At 60.5% G+C, this 19,835-nt stretch overlaps 12 non-coding genes across 12 annotated transcripts; all 12 read left to right on the top strand.

Annotated features, from left to right (window-relative positions):
• The first annotated feature begins 342 nt into the window (after window positions 1-342).
• On the top strand, window positions 343-416 carry TRNAI-AAU (transfer RNA isoleucine (anticodon AAU)). The gene has a single exon. It is a non-coding gene; the product is annotated as a tRNA-Ile (tRNA).
• Window positions 417-1,984: 1,568 nt separating this feature from the next.
• On the top strand, window positions 1,985-2,058 carry TRNAI-AAU (transfer RNA isoleucine (anticodon AAU)). Its single transcript has one exon. It is a non-coding gene; the product is annotated as a tRNA-Ile (tRNA).
• A 1,549-nt stretch (window positions 2,059-3,607) lies between these two features.
• Window positions 3,608-3,681, top strand: TRNAI-AAU (transfer RNA isoleucine (anticodon AAU)). Its single transcript has one exon. It is a non-coding gene; the product is annotated as a tRNA-Ile (tRNA).
• A 1,563-nt stretch (window positions 3,682-5,244) lies between these two features.
• Window positions 5,245-5,318, top strand: TRNAI-AAU (transfer RNA isoleucine (anticodon AAU)). The gene has a single exon. It is a non-coding gene; the product is annotated as a tRNA-Ile (tRNA).
• Window positions 5,319-6,862: 1,544 nt separating this feature from the next.
• On the top strand, window positions 6,863-6,936 carry TRNAI-AAU (transfer RNA isoleucine (anticodon AAU)). Its single transcript has one exon. It is a non-coding gene; the product is annotated as a tRNA-Ile (tRNA).
• Window positions 6,937-8,504: 1,568 nt separating this feature from the next.
• Window positions 8,505-8,578, top strand: TRNAI-AAU (transfer RNA isoleucine (anticodon AAU)). Its single transcript has one exon. It is a non-coding gene; the product is annotated as a tRNA-Ile (tRNA).
• Window positions 8,579-10,136: 1,558 nt separating this feature from the next.
• Window positions 10,137-10,210, top strand: TRNAI-AAU (transfer RNA isoleucine (anticodon AAU)). Its single transcript has one exon. It is a non-coding gene; the product is annotated as a tRNA-Ile (tRNA).
• A 1,563-nt stretch (window positions 10,211-11,773) lies between these two features.
• Window positions 11,774-11,847, top strand: TRNAI-AAU (transfer RNA isoleucine (anticodon AAU)). Its single transcript has one exon. It is a non-coding gene; the product is annotated as a tRNA-Ile (tRNA).
• Window positions 11,848-13,391: 1,544 nt separating this feature from the next.
• TRNAI-AAU (transfer RNA isoleucine (anticodon AAU)) lies at window positions 13,392-13,465 on the top strand. Its single transcript has one exon. It is a non-coding gene; the product is annotated as a tRNA-Ile (tRNA).
• A 1,568-nt stretch (window positions 13,466-15,033) lies between these two features.
• Window positions 15,034-15,107, top strand: TRNAI-AAU (transfer RNA isoleucine (anticodon AAU)). The gene has a single exon. It is a non-coding gene; the product is annotated as a tRNA-Ile (tRNA).
• Window positions 15,108-16,665: 1,558 nt separating this feature from the next.
• TRNAI-AAU (transfer RNA isoleucine (anticodon AAU)) lies at window positions 16,666-16,739 on the top strand. Its single transcript has one exon. It is a non-coding gene; the product is annotated as a tRNA-Ile (tRNA).
• A 1,558-nt stretch (window positions 16,740-18,297) lies between these two features.
• TRNAI-AAU (transfer RNA isoleucine (anticodon AAU)) lies at window positions 18,298-18,371 on the top strand. Its single transcript has one exon. It is a non-coding gene; the product is annotated as a tRNA-Ile (tRNA).
• The last annotated feature ends 1,464 nt before the right edge of the window (window positions 18,372-19,835 follow it).

Here is a 19,835-nt window from a genome sequence, read left to right as displayed (position 1 = left end):
ATCCAGGCCCCAGTAGTACCTCCAGAGGCCACGCGGGGCCTGGAAAGCAGCCGTGCTGGGGCTCTGGCCAGGCCACCGCCTCGGCCAAAAGGAGCCAGTAGCCCAGGCCACCCTGGAGAACGCAGGCATCGATCCCGCTACCTCTCGCATGCTAAGCGAGCGCTCTACCACTTGAGCTAGTCCCCCCTGCTGCTGTGGCTGCTGCTGCTCTTGCTGATGCTGCTGCTGTGGCTGGGTGGCTAGCCTGCTGCTGCAGTCCAGGAGTCTCATGGGGTGGTGAGTACCTTGCCTGACTTGGGCTGGTCGGAACTGGCTGCAGCGAAGGATCGAGGCTGCGCCCTCGGCCGGCTAGCTCAGCTGGTTAGAGCGTGGTGCTAATAACGCCAAGGCCGTGGGTTCGATCCCCACGCTGGCCACCTTGGGCTTTTACTACTTCAGTTGCCACCGCAGCCAGGCAGGACTGCCCCGCCCCGCCCCGCCCCGCCCCGCCCCGCCCCTGTGAAGCACGCTTGCAAGAAGAGAGTGTCAATCCCTCCTGCAGCCGACTTCTTCAGCGGCTTGCCCTCTCTGTAGGATTTCCATCCCCGCCTCACCCACGTCTCTTGTACCACTTTTTTCTTCTTCCTCATTGTCTTCTTACCTGCCTATCAACTCGGGTGCTCTGCCACCAGCTCGCCTACGTGAGCTGGCCCAGTTGAGACGGGGGCGGGGCCCCACATCACTTCATCATTTTAAGCACGGAGCTCATGGCAGAGGGGCAGGCGCTCGAGAGCTGTCACTCTCTGGGGTGACGGACCACGCTTTAGAGATTGGTTGCTTAACCTTCAACAACACCTGCCCTGATTGGACCTGGAAGGTGTGGTGAGAAAAATGGATTGGAGAGCCCCTTCCTCCTGGAGGGGAGAGTGCCATTAGGGGGAACATGTGAGTACGTGAGCAGGCAGAGAGTTGGGGATCTCTCTGGAAACTCACTGACACACCACGGACTGCCTGCCTCCACAAGAAAGCGTCAGCTGCCTCTGGATGATGTTTGTGACTACAAGTGACCTAAAATCTACCGAGGTATACAGCTCACTGTGCTACAGATGCGTGCTCAGCGGCTACTTAGGCGCACGGTTTGGTCTTAGGTTGTTCTTTGATTCTCCTGGAACCCGGAGCATTCCCCAGGCCTTCCGTCTTGAAGCAAGAAAGCTGTCCAGCGTGATTAGGGTGCTGGACTGGCTGGGAGATGTACTGGGCTATGCCTGGGTGTCCCCTTGGTCTGGCTGACTAAGGCAGGCTACTTTTTGTGCTTTGGGCTAAAGGAAGCGCCCCCAGTATTCGCAGCAGAGTAAGCAGCCTCCAGGTGTACGAGGCCTGCGTGCCCCAGGGGGCACAAGGCCAAAGACAAACCAGATGGCCAGGGGCGGCGGTACCCCCAGGCTTGCGGCTGTGCTGTGCAAGGGGGTCGTCCGGAGGTGAGGCACGCCCGGGGAGGCACTTGGCGCTTGGCAGGTGGTGGGGCACGCTGAGGTGGGTGGCTCAGCCCAGGACCGCCCCCTACTGCTCCGCCACACCTACGACCTGGGCTAGCCTTGCCCTGGAAGCACTAGTCCCACAAGAGGGGCAGACACTACTCTGCCTCTGGCAGGCGAAACTTGCCATCCAGGCCCCAGTAGTACCTCCAGAGGCCACGCGGGGCCTGGAAAGCAGCCGTGCTGGGGCTCTGGCCAGGCCACCGCCTCGGCCAAAAGGAGCCAGTAGCCCAGGCCACCCTGGAGAACGCAGGCATCGATCCCGCTACCTCTCGCATGCTAAGCGAGCGCTCTACCACTTGAGCTAGTCCCCCCTGCTGCTGTGCCTGCTGCTGCTCTTGCTGATGCTGCTGCTGTGGCTGGGTGGCTAGCCTGCTGCTGCAGTCCAGGAGTCTCATGGGGTGGTGAGTACCTTGCCTGACTTGGGCTGGTCGGAACTGGCTGCAGCGAAGGATCGAGGCTGCGCCCTCGGCCGGCTAGCTCAGCTGGTTAGAGCGTGGTGCTAATAACGCCAAGGCCGTGGGTTCGATCCCCACGCTGGCCACCTTGGGCTTTTACTACTTCAGTTGCCACCGCAGCCAGGCAGGACTGCCCCGCCCCGCCCCGCCCCGCCCCGCCCCTGTGAAGCACGCTTGCAAGAAGAGAGTGTCAATCCCTCCTGCAGCCGACTTCTTCAGCGGCTTGCCCTCTCTGTAGGATTTCCATCCCCGCCTCACCCACGTCTCTTGTACCACTTTTATCTTCTTCCTCATTGTCTTCTTACCTGCCTATCAACTCGGGTGCTCTGCCACCAGCTCGCCTACGTGAGCTGGCCCAGTTGAGACGGGGGCGGGGCCCCACATCACTTCATCATTTTAAGCACGGAGCTCATGGCAGAGGGGCAGGCGCTCGAGAGCTGTCACTCTCTGGGGTGACGGGCGACGCTTTAGAGATTGGTTGCTTAGCCTTCAACAACACCTGCCCTGATTGGACCTGGAAGGTGTGGTGAGAAAAATGGATTGGAGAGCCCCTTCCTCCTGGAGGGGAGAGTGCCATTTGGGAGAACATGTGAGTACTTGAGCAGGCAGAGAGTTGGGGATCTCTCTGGAAACTCACTGACACACCACGGACTGCCTGCCTCCACAAGAAAGCGTCAGCTGCCTCTGGATGATGTTTGTGACTACAAGTGACCTAAAATCTACCGAGGTATACAGCTCACTGTGCTACAGATGCGTGCTCAGCGGCTACTTAGGCGCACGGTTTGGTCTTAGGTTGTTCTTTGATTCTCCTGGAACCCGGAGCATTCCCCAGGCCTTCCGTCTTGAAGCAAGAAAGCTGTCCAGTGTGATTAGGGTGGTGGACTGGCTGGGAGATGTACTGGGCTATGCCTGGGTGTCCCCTTGGTCTGGCTGACTAAGGCAGGCTACTTTTTGTGCTTTGGGCTAAAGGAAGCGCCCCCAGTATTCGCAGCAGAGTAAGCAGCCTCCAGGTGTACGAGGCCTGCGTGCCCAAGGGGGCACAAGGCCAAAGACAAACCAGATGGCCAGGGGCGGCGGTACCCCCAGGCTTGAGGGTGTGCTGTGCAAGGGGGTCATCCGGAGGTGAGGCACCTGGCGCTTGGCAGGTGGTGGGGCACGCTGAGGTGGGTGGCTCAGCCCAGGACCGCCCCCTACTGCTCCGCCACACCTACGACCTGGGCTAGCCTTGCCCTGGAAGCACTAGTCCCACAAGAGGGGCAGACACTACTCTGCCTCTGGCAGGCGAAACTTGCCATCCAGGCCCCAGTAGTACCTCCAGAGGCCACGCGGGGCCTGGAAAGCAGCCGTGCTGGGGCTCTGGCCAGGCCACCGCCTCGGCCAAAAGGAGCCAGTAGCCCAGGCCACCCTGGAGAACGCAGGCATCGATCCCGCTACCTCTCGCATGCTAAGCGAGCGCTCTACCACTTGAGCTAGTCCCCCCTGCTGCTGTGCCTGCTGCTGCTCTTGCTGATGCTGCTGCTGTGGCTGGGTGGCTAGCCTGCTGCTGCAGTCCAGGAGTCTCATGGGGTGGTGAGTACCTTGCCTGACTTGGGCTGGTCGGAACTGGCTGCAGCGAAGGATCGAGGCTGCGCCCTCGGCCGGCTAGCTCAGCTGGTTAGAGCGTGGTGCTAATAACGCCAAGGCCGTGGGTTCGATCCCCACGCTGGCCACCTTGGGCTTTTACTACTTCAGTTGCCACCGCAGCCAGGCAGGACTGCCCCGCCCCGCCCCGCCCCGCCCCGCCCCTGTGAAGCACGCTTGCAAGAAGAGAGTGTCAATCCCTCCTGCAGCCGACTTCTTCAGCGGCTTGCCCTCTCTGTAGGATTTCCATCCCCGCCTCACCCACGTCTCTTGTACCACTTTTTTCTTCTTCCTCATTGTCTTCTTACCTGCCTATCAACTCGGGTGCTCTGCCACCAGCTCGCCTACGTGAGCTGGCCCAGTTGAGACGGGGGCGGGGCCCCACATCACTTCATCATTTTAAGCACGGAGCTCATGGCAGAGGGGCAGGCGCTCGAGAGCTGTCACTCTCTGGGGTGACGGACCACGCTTTAGAGATTGGTTGCTTAACCTTCAACAACACCTGCCCTGATTGGACCTGGAAGGTGTGGTGAGAAAAATGGATTGGAGAGCCCCTTCCTCCTGGAGGGGAGAGTGCCATTAGGGGGAACATGTGAGTACGTGAGCAGGCAGAGAGTTGGGGATCTCTCTGGAAACTCACTGACACACCACGGACTGCCTGCCTCCACAAGAAAGCGTCAGCTGCCTCTGGATGATGTTTGTGACTACAAGTGACCTAAAATCTACCGAGGTATACAGCTCACTGTGCTACAGATGCGTGCTCAGCGGCTACTTAGGCGCACGGTTTGGTCTTAGGTTGTTCTTTGATTCTCCTGGAACCCGGAGCATTCCCCAGGCCTTCCGTCTTGAAGCAAGAAAGCTGTCCAGCGTGATTAGGGTGGTGGACTGGCTGGGAGATGTACTGGGCTATGCCTGGGTGTCCCCTTGGTCTGGCTGACTAAGGCAGGCTACTTTTTGTGCTTTGGGCTAAAGGAAGCGCCCCCAGTATTCGCAGCAGAGTAAGCAGCCTCCAGGTGTACGAGGCCTGCGTGCCCCAGGGGGCACAAGGCCAAAGACAAACCAGATGGCCAGGGGCGGCGGTACCCCCAGGCTTGCGGCTGTGCTGTGCAAGGGGGTCGTCCGGAGGTGAGGCACGCCCGGGGAGGCACTTGGCGCTTGGCAGGTGGTGGGGCACGCTGAGGTGGGTGGCTCAGCCCAGGACCGCCCCCTACTGCTCCGCCACACCTACGACCTGGGCTAGCCTTGCCCTGGAAGCACTAGTCCCACAAGAGGGGCAGACACTACTCTGCCTCTGGCAGGCGAAACTTGCCATCCAGGCCCCAGTAGTACCTCCAGAGGCCACGCGGGGCCTGGAAAGCAGCCGTGCTGGGGCTCTGGCCAGGCCACCGCCTCGGCCAAAAGGAGCCAGTAGCCCAGGCCACCCTGGAGAACGCAGGCATCGATCCCGCTACCTCTCGCATGCTAAGCGAGCGCTCTACCACTTGAGCTAGTCCCCCCTGCTGCTGTGGCTGCTGCTGCTCTTGCTGATGCTGCTGCTGTGGCTGGGTGGCTAGCCTGCTGCTGCAGTCCAGGAGTCTCATGGGGTGGTGAGTACCTTGCCTGACTTGGGCTGGTCGGAACTGGCTGCAGCGAAGGATCGAGGCTGCGCCCTCGGCCGGCTAGCTCAGCTGGTTAGAGCGTGGTGCTAATAACGCCAAGGCCGTGGGTTCGATCCCCACGCTGGCCACCTTGGGCTTTTACTACTTCAGTTGCCACCGCAGCCAGGCAGGACTGCCCCGCCCCGCCCCGCCCCGCCCCTGTGAAGCACGCTTGCAAGAAGAGAGTGTCAATCCCTCCTGCAGCCGACTTCTTCAGCGGCTTGCCCTCTCTGTAGGATTTCCATCCCCGCCTCACCCACGTCTCTTGTACCACTTTTTTCTTCTTCCTCATTGTCTTCTTACCTGCCTATCAACTCGGGTGCTCTGCCACCAGCTCGCCTACGTGAGCTGGCCCAGTTGAGACGGGGGCGGGGCCCCACATCACTTCATCATTTTAAGCACGGAGCTCATGGCAGAGGGGCAGGCGCTCGAGAGCTGTCACTCTCTGGGGTGACGGACCACGCTTTAGAGATTGGTTGCTTAGCCTTCAACAACACCTGCCCTGATTGGACCTGGAAGGTGTGGTGAGAAAAATGGATTGGAGAGCCCCTTCCTCCTGGAGGGGAGAGTGCCATTTGGGAGAACATGTGAGTACTTGAGCAGGCAGAGAGTTGGGGATCTCTCTGGAAACTCACTGACACACCACGGACTGCCTGCCTCCACAAGAAAGCGTCAGCTGCCTCTGGATGATGTTTGTGACTACAAGTGACCTAAAATCTACCGAGGTATACAGCTCACTGTGCTACAGATGCGTGCTCAGCGGCTACTTAGGCGCACGGTTTGGTCTTAGGTTGTTCTTTGATTCTCCTGGAACCCGGAGCATTCCCCAGGCCTTCCGTCTTGAAGCAAGAAAGCTGTCCAGCGTGATTAGGGTGCTGGACTGGCTGGGAGATGTACTGGGCTATGCCTGGGTGTCCCCTTGGTCTGGCTGACTAAGGCAGGCTACTTTTTGTGCTTTGGGCTAAAGGAAGCGCCCCCAGTATTCGCAGCAGAGTAAGCAGCCTCCAGGTGTACGAGGCCTGCGTGCCCCAGGGGGCACAAGGCCAAAGACAAACCAGATGGCCAGGGGCGGCGGTACCCCCAGGCTTGAGGGTGTGCTGTGCAAGGGGGTCATCCGGAGGTGAGGCACCTGGCGCTTGGCAGGTGGTGGGGCACGCTGAGGTGGGTGGCTCAGCCCAGGACCGCCCCCTACTGCTCCGCCACACCTACGACCTGGGCTAGCCTTGCCCTGGAAGCACTAGTCCCACAAGAGGGGCAGACACTACTCTGCCTCTGGCAGGCGAAACTTGCCATCCAGGCCCCAGTAGTACCTCCAGAGGCCACGCGGGGCCTGGAAAGCAGCCGTGCTGGGGCTCTGGCCAGGCCACCGCCTCGGCCAAAAGGAGCCAGTAGCCCAGGCCACCCTGGAGAACGCAGGCATCGATCCCGCTACCTCTCGCATGCTAAGCGAGCGCTCTACCACTTGAGCTAGTCCCCCCTGCTGCTGTGCCTGCTGCTGCTCTTGCTGATGCTGCTGCTGTGGCTGGGTGGCTAGCCTGCTGCTGCAGTCCAGGAGTCTCATGGGGTGGTGAGTACCTTGCCTGACTTGGGCTGGTCGGAACTGGCTGCAGCGAAGGATCGAGGCTGCGCCCTCGGCCGGCTAGCTCAGCTGGTTAGAGCGTGGTGCTAATAACGCCAAGGCCGTGGGTTCGATCCCCACGCTGGCCACCTTGGGCTTTTACTACTTCAGTTGCCACCGCAGCCAGGCAGGACTGCCCCGCCCCGCCCCGCCCCGCCCCGCCCCGCCCCTGTGAAGCACGCTTGCAAGAAGAGAGTGTCAATCCCTCCTGCAGCCGACTTCTTCAGCGGCTTGCCCTCTCTGTAGGATTTCCATCCCCGCCTCACACACGTCTCTTGTACCACTTTTTTCTTCTTCCTCATTGTCTTCTTACCTGCCTATCAACTCGGGTGCTCTGCCACCAGCTCGCCTACGTGAGCTGGCCCAGTTGAGACGGGGGCGGGGCCCCACATCACTTCATCATTTTAAGCACGGAGCTCATGGCAGAGGGGCAGGCGCTCGAGAGCTGTCACTCTCTGGGGTGACGGACCACGCTTTAGAGATTGGTTGCTTAACCTTCAACAACACCTGCCCTGATTGGACCTGGAAGGTGTGGTGAGAAAAATGGATTGGAGAGCCCCTTCCTCCTGGAGGGGAGAGTGCCATTAGGGGGAACATGTGAGTACGTGAGCAGGCAGAGAGTTGGGGATCTCTCTGGAAACTCACTGACACACCACGGACTGCCTGCCTCCACAAGAAAGCGTCAGCTGCCTCTGGATGATGTTTGTGACTACAAGTGACCTAAAATCTACCGAGGTATACAGCTCACTGTGCTACAGATGCGTGCTCAGCGGCTACTTAGGCGCACGGTTTGGTCTTAGGTTGTTCTTTGATTCTCCTGGAACCCGGAGCATTCCCCAGGCCTTCCGTCTTGAAGCAAGAAAGCTGTCCAGCGTGATTAGGGTGGTGGACTGGCTGGGAGATGTACTGGGCTATGCCTGGGTGTCCCCTTGGTCTGGCTGACTAAGGCAGGCTACTTTTTGTGCTTTGGGCTAAAGGAAGCGCCCGCAGTATTCGCAGCAGAGTAAGCAGCCTCCAGGTGTACGAGGCCTGCGTGCCCCAGGGGGCACAAGGCCAAAGACAAACCAGATGGCCAGGGGCGGCGGTACCCCCAGGCTTGCGGCTGTGCTGTGCAAGGGGGTCGTCCGGAGGTGAGGCACGCCCGGGGAGGCACTTGGCGCTTGGCAGGTGGTGGGGCACGCTGAGGTGGGTGGCTCAGCCCAGGACCGCCCCCTACTGCTCCGCCACACCTACGACCTGGGCTAGCCTTGCCCTGGAAGCACTAGTCCCACAAGAGGGGCAGACACTACTCTGCCTCTGGCAGGCGAAACTTGCCATCCAGGCCCCAGTAGTACCTCCAGAGGCCACGCGGGGCCTGGAAAGCAGCCGTGCTGGGGCTCTGGCCAGGCCACCGCCTCGGCCAAAAGGAGCCAGTAGCCCAGGCCACCCTGGAGAACGCAGGCATCGATCCCGCTACCTCTCGCATGCTAAGCGAGCGCTCTACCACTTGAGCTAGTCCCCCCTGCTGCTGTGGCTGCTGCTGCTCTTGCTGATGCTGCTGCTGTGGCTGGGTGGCTAGCCTGCTGCTGCAGTCCAGGAGTCTCATGGGGTGGTGAGTACCTTGCCTGACTTGGGCTGGTCGGAACTGGCTGCAGCGAAGGATCGAGGCTGCGCCCTCGGCCGGCTAGCTCAGCTGGTTAGAGCGTGGTGCTAATAACGCCAAGGCCGTGGGTTCGATCCCCACGCTGGCCACCTTGGGCTTTTACTACTTCAGTTGCCACCGCAGCCAGGCAGGACTGCCCCGCCCCGCCCCGCCCCGCCCCTGTGAAGCACGCTTGCAAGAAGAGAGTGTCAATCCCTCCTGCAGCCGACTTCTTCAGCGGCTTGCCCTCTCTGTAGGATTTCCATCCCCGCCTCACCCACGTCTCTTGTACCACTTTTTTCTTCTTCCTCATTGTCTTCTTACCTGCCTATCAACTCGGGTGCTCTGCCACCAGCTCGCCTACGTGAGCTGGCCCAGTTGAGACGGGGGCGGGGCCCCACATCACTTCATCATTTTAAGCACGGAGCTCATGGCAGAGGGGCAGGCGCTCGAGAGCTGTCACTCTCTGGGGTGACGGACCACGCTTTAGAGATTGGTTGCTTAGCCTTCAACAACACCTGCCCTGATTGGACCTGGAAGGTGTGGTGAGAAAAATGGATTGGAGAGCCCCTTCCTCCTGGAGGGGAGAGTGCCATTTGGGAGAACATGTGAGTACTTGAGCAGGCAGAGAGTTGGGGATCTCTCTGGAAACTCACTGACACACCACGGACTGCCTGCCTCCACAAGAAAGCGTCAGCTGCCTCTGGATGATGTTTGTGACTACAAGTGACCTAAAATCTACCGAGGTATACAGCTCACTGTGCTACAGATGCGTGCTCAGCGGCTACTTAGGCGCACGGTTTGGTCTTAGGTTGTTCTTTGATTCTCCTGGAACCCGGAGCATTCCCCAGGCCTTCCGTCTTGAAGCAAGAAAGCTGTCCAGCGTGATTAGGGTGGTGGACTGGCTGGGAGATGTACTGGGCTATGCCTGGGTGTCCCCTTGGTCTGGCTGACTAAGGCAGGCTACTTTTTGTGCTTTGGGCTAAAGGAAGCGCCCCCAGTATTCGCAGCAGAGTAAGCAGCCTCCAGGTGTACGAGGCCTGCGTGCCCCAGGGGGCACAAGGCCAAAGACAAACCAGATGGCCAGGGGCGGCGGTACCCCCAGGCTTGCGGCTGTGCTGTGCAAGGGGGTCGTCCGGAGGTGAGGCACGCCCGGGGAGGCACTTGGCGCTTGGCAGGTGGTGGGGCACGCTGAGGTGGGTGGCTCAGCCCAGGACCGCCCCCTACTGCTCCGCCACACCTACGACCTGGGCTAGCCTTGCCCTGGAAGCACTAGTCCCACAAGAGGGGCAGACACTACTCTGCCTCTGGCAGGCGAAACTTGCCATCCAGGCCCCAGTAGTACCTCCAGAGGCCACGCGGGGCCTGGAAAGCAGCCGTGCTGGGGCTCTGGCCAGGCCACCGCCTCGGCCAAAAGGAGCCAGTAGCCCAGGCCACCCTGGAGAACGCAGGCATCGATCCCGCTACCTCTCGCATGCTAAGCGAGCGCTCTACCACTTGAGCTAGTCCCCCCTGCTGCTGTGCCTGCTGCTGCTCTTGCTGATGCTGCTGCTGTGGCTGGGTGGCTAGCCTGCTGCTGCAGTCCAGGAGTCTCATGGGGTGGTGAGTACCTTGCCTGACTTGGGCTGGTCGGAACTGGCTGCAGCGAAGGATCGAGGCTGCGCCCTCGGCCGGCTAGCTCAGCTGGTTAGAGCGTGGTGCTAATAACGCCAAGGCCGTGGGTTCGATCCCCACGCTGGCCACCTTGGGCTTTTACTACTTCAGTTGCCACCGCAGCCAGGCAGGACTGCCCCGCCCCGCCCCGCCCCGCCCCGCCCCTGTGAAGCACGCTTGCAAGAAGAGAGTGTCAATCCCTCCTGCAGCCGACTTCTTCAGCGGCTTGCCCTCTCTGTAGGATTTCCATCCCCGCCTCACCCACGTCTCTTGTACCACTTTTTTCTTCTTCCTCATTGTCTTCTTACCTGCCTATCAACTCGGGTGCTCTGCCACCAGCTCGCCTACGTGAGCTGGCCCAGTTGAGACGGGGGCGGGGCCCCACATCACTTCATCATTTTAAGCACGGAGCTCATGGCAGAGGGGCAGGCGCTCGAGAGCTGTCACTCTCTGGGGTGACGGACCACGCTTTAGAGATTGGTTGCTTAACCTTCAACAACACCTGCCCTGATTGGACCTGGAAGGTGTGGTGAGAAAAATGGATTGGAGAGCCCCTTCCTCCTGGAGGGGAGAGTGCCATTAGGGGGAACATGTGAGTACGTGAGCAGGCAGAGAGTTGGGGATCTCTCTGGAAACTCACTGACACACCACGGACTGCCTGCCTCCACAAGAAAGCGTCAGCTGCCTCTGGATGATGTTTGTGACTACAAGTGACCTAAAATCTACCGAGGTATACAGCTCACTGTGCTACAGATGCGTGCTCAGCGGCTACTTAGGCGCACGGTTTGGTCTTAGGTTGTTCTTTGATTCTCCTGGAACCCGGAGCATTCCCCAGGCCTTCCGTCTTGAAGCAAGAAAGCTGTCCAGCGTGATTAGGGTGGTGGACTGGCTGGGAGATGTACTGGGCTATGCCTGGGTGTCCCCTTGGTCTGGCTGACTAAGGCAGGCTACTTTTTGTGCTTTGGGCTAAAGGAAGCGCCCCCAGTATTCGCAGCAGAGTAAGCAGCCTCCAGGTGTACGAGGCCTGCGTGCCCCAGGGGGCACAAGGCCAAAGACAAACCAGATGGCCAGGGGCGGCGGTACCCCCAGGCTTGCGGCTGTGCTGTGCAAGGGGGTCGTCCGGAGGTGAGGCACGCCCGGGGAGGCACTTGGCGCTTGGCAGGTGGTGGGGCACGCTGAGGTGGGTGGCTCAGCCCAGGACCGCCCCCTACTGCTCCGCCACACCTACGACCTGGGCTAGCCTTGCCCTGGAAGCACTAGTCCCACAAGAGGGGCAGACACTACTCTGCCTCTGGCAGGCGAAACTTGCCATCCAGGCCCCAGTAGTACCTCCAGAGGCCACGCGGGGCCTGGAAAGCAGCCGTGCTGGGGCTCTGGCCAGGCCACCGCCTCGGCCAAAAGGAGCCAGTAGCCCAGGCCACCCTGGAGAACGCAGGCATCGATCCCGCTACCTCTCGCATGCTAAGCGAGCGCTCTACCACTTGAGCTAGTCCCCCCTGCTGCTGTGGCTGCTGCTGCTCTTGCTGATGCTGCTGCTGTGGCTGGGTGGCTAGCCTGCTGCTGCAGTCCAGGAGTCTCATGGGGTGGTGAGTACCTTGCCTGACTTGGGCTGGTCGGAACTGGCTGCAGCGAAGGATCGAGGCTGCGCCCTCGGCCGGCTAGCTCAGCTGGTTAGAGCGTGGTGCTAATAACGCCAAGGCCGTGGGTTCGATCCCCACGCTGGCCACCTTGGGCTTTTACTACTTCAGTTGCCACCGCAGCCAGGCAGGACTGCCCCGCCCCGCCCCGCCCCGCCCCTGTGAAGCACGCTTGCAAGAAGAGAGTGTCAATCCCTCCTGCAGCCGACTTCTTCAGCGGCTTGCCCTCTCTGTAGGATTTCCATCCCCGCCTCACCCACGTCTCTTGTACCACTTTTTTCTTCTTCCTCATTGTCTTCTTACCTGCCTATCAACTCGGGTGCTCTGCCACCAGCTCGCCTACGTGAGCTGGCCCAGTTGAGACGGGGGCGGGGCCCCACATCACTTCATCATTTTAAGCACGGAGCTCATGGCAGAGGGGCAGGCGCTCGAGAGCTGTCACTCTCTGGGGTGACGGACCACGCTTTAGAGATTGGTTGCTTAGCCTTCAACAACACCTGCCCTGATTGGACCTGGAAGGTGTGGTGAGAAAAATGGATTGGAGAGCCCCTTCCTCCTGGAGGGGAGAGTGCCATTTGGGAGAACATGTGAGTACTTGAGCAGGCAGAGAGTTGGGGATCTCTCTGGAAACTCACTGACACACCACGGACTGCCTGCCTCCACAAGAAAGCGTCAGCTGCCTCTGGATGATGTTTGTGACTACAAGTGACCTAAAATCTACCGAGGTATACAGCTCACTGTGCTACAGATGCGTGCTCAGCGGCTACTTAGGCGCACGGTTTGGTCTTAGGTTGTTCTTTGATTCTCCTGGAACCCGGAGCATTCCCCAGGCCTTCCGTCTTGAAGCAAGAAAGCTGTCCAGCGTGATTAGGGTGCTGGACTGGCTGGGAGATGTACTGGGCTATGCCTGGGTGTCCCCTTGGTCTGGCTGACTAAGGCAGGCTACTTTTTGTGCTTTGGGCTAAAGGAAGCGCCCCCAGTATTCGCAGCAGAGTAAGCAGCCTCCAGGTGTACGAGGCCTGCGTGCCCCAGGGGGCACAAGGCCAAAGACAAACCAGATGGCCAGGGGCGGCGGTACCCCCAGGCTTGAGGGTGTGCTGTGCAAGGGGGTCATCCGGAGGTGAGGCACCTGGCGCTTGGCAGGTGGTGGGGCACGCTGAGGTGGGTGGCTCAGCCCAGGACCGCCCCCTACTGCTCCGCCACACCTACGACCTGGGCTAGCCTTGCCCTGGAAGCACTAGTCCCACAAGAGGGGCAGACACTACTCTGCCTCTGGCAGGCGAAACTTGCCATCCAGGCCCCAGTAGTACCTCCAGAGGCCACGCGGGGCCTGGAAAGCAGCCGTGCTGGGGCTCTGGCCAGGCCACCGCCTCGGCCAAAAGGAGCCAGTAGCCCAGGCCACCCTGGAGAACGCAGGCATCGATCCCGCTACCTCTCGCATGCTAAGCGAGCGCTCTACCACTTGAGCTAGTCCCCCCTGCTGCTGTGCCTGCTGCTGCTCTTGCTGATGCTGCTGCTGTGGCTGGGTGGCTAGCCTGCTGCTGCAGTCCAGGAGTCTCATGGGGTGGTGAGTACCTTGCCTGACTTGGGCTGGTCGGAACTGGCTGCAGCGAAGGATCGAGGCTGCGCCCTCGGCCGGCTAGCTCAGCTGGTTAGAGCGTGGTGCTAATAACGCCAAGGCCGTGGGTTCGATCCCCACGCTGGCCACCTTGGGCTTTTACTACTTCAGTTGCCACCGCAGCCAGGCAGGACTGCCCCGCCCCGCCCCGCCCCGCCCCGCCCCGCCCCTGTGAAGCACGCTTGCAAGAAGAGAGTGTCAATCCCTCCTGCAGCCGACTTCTTCAGCGGCTTGCCCTCTCTGTAGGATTTCCATCCCCGCCTCACCCACGTCTCTTGTACCACTTTTTTCTTCTTCCTCATTGTCTTCTTACCTGCCTATCAACTCGGGTGCTCTGCCACCAGCTCGCCTACGTGAGCTGGCCCAGTTGAGACGGGGGCGGGGCCCCACATCACTTCATCATTTTAAGCACGGAGCTCATGGCAGAGGGGCAGGCGCTCGAGAGCTGTCACTCTCTGGGGTGACGGACCACGCTTTAGAGATTGGTTGCTTAACCTTCAACAACACCTGCCCTGATTGGACCTGGAAGGTGTGGTGAGAAAAATGGATTGGAGAGCCCCTTCCTCCTGGAGGGGAGAGTGCCATTAGGGGGAACATGTGAGTACGTGAGCAGGCAGAGAGTTGGGGATCTCTCTGGAAACTCACTGACACACCACGGACTGCCTGCCTCCACAAGAAAGCGTCAGCTGCCTCTGGATGATGTTTGTGACTACAAGTGACCTAAAATCTACCGAGGTATACAGCTCACTGTGCTACAGATGCGTGCTCAGCGGCTACTTAGGCGCACGGTTTGGTCTTAGGTTGTTCTTTGATTCTCCTGGAACCCGGAGCATTCCCCAGGCCTTCCGTCTTGAAGCAAGAAAGCTGTCCAGCGTGATTAGGGTGGTGGACTGGCTGGGAGATGTACTGGGCTATGCCTGGGTGTCCCCTTGGTCTGGCTGACTAAGGCAGGCTACTTTTTGTGCTTTGGGCTAAAGGAAGCGCCCGCAGTATTCGCAGCAGAGTAAGCAGCCTCCAGGTGTACGAGGCCTGCGTGCCCCAGGGGGCACAAGGCCAAAGACAAACCAGATGGCCAGGGGCGGCGGTACCCCCAGGCTTGCGGCTGTGCTGTGCAAGGGGGTCGTCCGGAGGTGAGGCACGCCCGGGGAGGCACTTGGCGCTTGGCAGGTGGTGGGGCACGCTGAGGTGGGTGGCTCAGCCCAGGACCGCCCCCTACTGCTCCGCCACACCTACGACCTGGGCTAGCCTTGCCCTGGAAGCACTAGTCCCACAAGAGGGGCAGACACTACTCTGCCTCTGGCAGGCGAAACTTGCCATCCAGGCCCCAGTAGTACCTCCAGAGGCCACGCGGGGCCTGGAAAGCAGCCGTGCTGGGGCTCTGGCCAGGCCACCGCCTCGGCCAAAAGGAGCCAGTAGCCCAGGCCACCCTGGAGAACGCAGGCATCGATCCCGCTACCTCTCGCATGCTAAGCGAGCGCTCTACCACTTGAGCTAGTCCCCCCTGCTGCTGTGGCTGCTGCTGCTCTTGCTGATGCTGCTGCTGTGGCTGGGTGGCTAGCCTGCTGCTGCAGTCCAGGAGTCTCATGGGGTGGTGAGTACCTTGCCTGACTTGGGCTGGTCGGAACTGGCTGCAGCGAAGGATCGAGGCTGCGCCCTCGGCCGGCTAGCTCAGCTGGTTAGAGCGTGGTGCTAATAACGCCAAGGCCGTGGGTTCGATCCCCACGCTGGCCACCTTGGGCTTTTACTACTTCAGTTGCCACCGCAGCCAGGCAGGACTGCCCCGCCCCGCCCCGCCCCGCCCCTGTGAAGCACGCTTGCAAGAAGAGAGTGTCAATCCCTCCTGCAGCCGACTTCTTCAGCGGCTTGCCCTCTCTGTAGGATTTCCATCCCCGCCTCACCCACGTCTCTTGTACCACTTTTTTCTTCTTCCTCATTGTCTTCTTACCTGCCTATCAACTCGGGTGCTCTGCCACCAGCTCGCCTACGTGAGCTGGCCCAGTTGAGACGGGGGCGGGGCCCCACATCACTTCATCATTTTAAGCACGGAGCTCATGGCAGAGGGGCAGGCGCTCGAGAGCTGTCACTCTCTGGGGTGACGGACCACGCTTTAGAGATTGGTTGCTTAGCCTTCAACAACACCTGCCCTGATTGGACCTGGAAGGTGTGGTGAGAAAAATGGATTGGAGAGCCCCTTCCTCCTGGAGGGGAGAGTGCCATTTGGGAGAACATGTGAGTACTTGAGCAGGCAGAGAGTTGGGGATCTCTCTGGAAACTCACTGACACACCACGGACTGCCTGCCTCCACAAGAAAGCGTCAGCTGCCTCTGGATGATGTTTGTGACTACAAGTGACCTAAAATCTACCGAGGTATACAGCTCACTGTGCTACAGATGCGTGCTCAGCGGCTACTTAGGCGCACGGTTTGGTCTTAGGTTGTTCTTTGATTCTCCTGGAACCCGGAGCATTCCCCAGGCCTTCCGTCTTGAAGCAAGAAAGCTGTCCAGCGTGATTAGGGTGGTGGACTGGCTGGGAGATGTACTGGGCTATGCCTGGGTGTCCCCTTGGTCTGGCTGACTAAGGCAGGCTACTTTTTGTGCTTTGGGCTAAAGGAAGCGCCCCCAGTATTCGCAGCAGAGTAAGCAGCCTCCAGGTGTACGAGGCCTGCGTGCCCCAGGGGGCACAAGGCCAAAGACAAACCAGATGGCCAGGGGCGGCGGTACCCCCAGGCTTGCGGCTGTGCTGTGCAAGGGGGTCGTCCGGAGGTGAGGCACGCCCGGGGAGGCACTTGGCGCTTGGCAGGTGGTGGGGCACGCTGAGGTGGGTGGCTCAGCCCAGGACCGCCCCCTACTGCTCCGCCACACCTACGACCTGGGCTAGCCTTGCCCTGGAAGCACTAGTCCCACAAGAGGGGCAGACACTACTCTGCCTCTGGCAGGCGAAACTTGCCATCCAGGCCCCAGTAGTACCTCCAGAGGCCACGCGGGGCCTGGAAAGCAGCCGTGCTGGGGCTCTGGCCAGGCCACCGCCTCGGCCAAAAGGAGCCAGTAGCCCAGGCCACCCTGGAGAACGCAGGCATCGATCCCGCTACCTCTCGCATGCTAAGCGAGCGCTCTACCACTTGAGCTAGTCCCCCCTGCTGCTGTGGCTGCTGCTGCTCTTGCTGATGCTGCTGCTGTGGCTGGGTGGCTAGCCTGCTGCTGCAGTCCAGGAGTCTCATGGGGTGGTGAGTACCTTGCCTGACTTGGGCTGGTCGGAACTGGCTGCAGCGAAGGATCGAGGCTGCGCCCTCGGCCGGCTAGCTCAGCTGGTTAGAGCGTGGTGCTAATAACGCCAAGGCCGTGGGTTCGATCCCCACGCTGGCCACCTTGGGCTTTTACTACTTCAGTTGCCACCGCAGCCAGGCAGGACTGCCCCGCCCCGCCCCGCCCCGCCCCTGTGAAGCACGCTTGCAAGAAGAGAGTGTCAATCCCTCCTGCAGCCGACTTCTTCAGCGGCTTGCCCTCTCTGTAGGATTTCCATCCCCGCCTCACCCACGTCTCTTGTACCACTTTTTTCTTCTTCCTCATTGTCTTCTTACCTGCCTATCAACTCGGGTGCTCTGCCACCAGCTCGCCTACGTGAGCTGGCCCAGTTGAGACGGGGGCGGGGCCCCACATCACTTCATCATTTTAAGCACGGAGCTCATGGCAGAGGGGCAGGCGCTCGAGAGCTGTCACTCTCTGGGGTGACGGACCACGCTTTAGAGATTGGTTGCTTAACCTTCAACAACACCTGCCCTGATTGGACCTGGAAGGTGTGGTGAGAAAAATGGATTGGAGAGCCCCTTCCTCCTGGAGGGGAGAGTGCCATTAGGGGGAACATGTGAGTACGTGAGCAGGCAGAGAGTTGGGGATCTCTCTGGAAACTCACTGACACACCACGGACTGCCTGCCTCCACAAGAAAGCGTCAGCTGCCTCTGGATGATGTTTGTGACTACAAGTGACCTAAAATCTACCGAGGTATACAGCTCACTGTGCTACAGATGCGTGCTCAGCGGCTACTTAGGCGCACGGTTTGGTCTTAGGTTGTTCTTTGATTCTCCTGGAACCCGGAGCATTCCCCAGGCCTTCCGTCTTGAAGCAAGAAAGCTGTCCAGCGTGATTAGGGTGGTGGACTGGCTGGGAGATGTACTGGGCTATGCCTGGGTGTCCCCTTGGTCTGGCTGACTAAGGCAGGCTACTTTTTGTGCTTTGGGCTAAAGGAAGCGCCCCCAGTATTCGCAGCAGAGTAAGCAGCCTCCAGGTGTACGAGGCCTGCGTGCCCCAGGGGGCACAAGGCCAAAGACAAACCAGATGGCCAGGGGCGGCGGTACCCCCAGGCTTGCGGCTGTGCTGTGCAAGGGGGTCGTCCGGAGGTGAGGCACGCCCGGGGAGGCACTTGGCGCTTGGCAGGTGGTGGGGCACGCTGAGGTGGGTGGCTCAGCCCAGGACCGCCCCCTACTGCTCCGCCACACCTACGACCTGGGCTAGCCTTGCCCTGGAAGCACTAGTCCCACAAGAGGGGCAGACACTACTCTGCCTCTGGCAGGCGAAACTTGCCATCCAGGCCCCAGTAGTACCTCCAGAGGCCACGCGGGGCCTGGAAAGCAGCCGTGCTGGGGCTCTGGCCAGGCCACCGCCTCGGCCAAAAGGAGCCAGTAGCCCAGGCCACCCTGGAGAACGCAGGCATCGATCCCGCTACCTCTCGTATGCTAAGCGAGCGCTCTACCACTTGAGCTAGTCCCCCCTGCTGCTGTGCCTGCTGCTGCTCTTGCTGATGCTGCTGCTGTGGCTGGGTGGCTAGCCTGCTGCTGCAGTCCAGGAGTCTCATGGGGTGGTGAGTACCTTGCCTGACTTGGGCTGGTCGGAACTGGCTGCAGCGAAGGATCGAGGCTGCGCCCTCGGCCGGCTAGCTCAGCTGGTTAGAGCGTGGTGCTAATAACGCCAAGGCCGTGGGTTCGATCCCCACGCTGGCCACCTTGGGCTTTTACTACTTCAGTTGCCACCGCAGCCAGGCAGGACTGCCCCGCCCCGCCCCGCCCCGCCCCGCCCCGCCCCTGTGAAGCACGCTTGCAAGAAGAGAGTGTCAATCCCTCCTGCAGCCGACTTCTTCAGCGGCTTGCCCTCTCTGTAGGATTTCCATCCCCGCCTCACCCACGTCTCTTGTACCACTTTTATCTTCTTCCTCATTGTCTTCTTACCTGCCTATCAACTCGGGTGCTCTGCCACCAGCTCGCCTACGTGAGCTGGCCCAGTTGAGACGGGGGCGGGGCCCCACATCACTTCATCATTTTAAGCACGGAGCTCATGGCAGAGGGGCAGGCGCTCGAGAGCTGTCACTCTCTGGGGTGACGGGCGACGCTTTAGAGATTGGTTGCTTAGCCTTCAACAACACCTGCCCTGATTGGACCTGGAAGGTGTGGTGAGAAAAATGGATTGGAGAGCCCCTTCCTCCTGGAGGGGAGAGTGCCATTTGGGAGAACATGTGAGTACTTGAGCAGGCAGAGAGTTGGGGATCTCTCTGGAAACTCACTGACACACCACGGACTGCCTGCCTCCACAAGAAAGCGTCAGCTGCCTCTGGATGATGTTTGTGACTACAAGTGACCTAAAATCTACCGAGGTATACAGCTCACTGTGCTACAGATGCGTGCTCAGCGGCTACTTAGGCGCACGGTTTGGTCTTAGGTTGTTCTTTGATTCTCCTGGAACCCGGAGCATTCCCCAGGCCTTCCGTCTTGAAGCAAGAAAGCTGTCCAGTGTGATTAGGGTGGTGGACTGGCTGGGAGATGTACTGGGCTATGCCTGGGTGTCCCCTTGGTCTGGCTGACTAAGGCAGGCTACTTTTTGTGCTTTGGGCTAAAGGAAGCGCCCCCAGTATTCGCAGCAGAGTAAGCAGCCTCCAGGTGTACGAGGCCTGCGTGCCCAAGGGGGCACAAGGCCAAAGACAAACCAGATGGCCAGGGGCGGCGGTACCCCCAGGCTTGAGGGTGTGCTGTGCAAGGGGGTCATCCGGAGGTGAGGCACCTGGCGCTTGGCAGGTGGTGGGGCACGCTGAGGTGGGTGGCTCAGCCCAGGACCGCCCCCTACTGCTCCGCCACACCTACGACCTGGGCTAGCCTTGCCCTGGAAGCACTAGTCCCACAAGAGGGGCAGACACTACTCTGCCTCTGGCAGGCGAAACTTGCCATCCAGGCCCCAGTAGTACCTCCAGAGGCCACGCGGGGCCTGGAAAGCAGCCGTGCTGGGGCTCTGGCCAGGCCACCGCCTCGGCCAAAAGGAGCCAGTAGCCCAGGCCACCCTGGAGAACGCAGGCATCGGTCCCGCTACCTCTCGCATGCTAAGCGAGCGCTCTACCACTTGAGCTAGTCCCCCCTGCTGCTGTGGCTGCTGCTGCTCTTGCTGATGCTGCTGCTGTGGCTGGGTGGCTAGCCTGCTGCT

Source organism: Alligator mississippiensis, chromosome 2 (assembly GCF_030867095.1).
Source record: "Alligator mississippiensis isolate rAllMis1 chromosome 2, rAllMis1, whole genome shotgun sequence".
Lineage (NCBI taxonomy): Eukaryota > Metazoa > Chordata > Crocodylia > Alligatoridae > Alligator > Alligator mississippiensis.
This window is presented reverse-complemented; position numbering and strand designations above follow the sequence as displayed.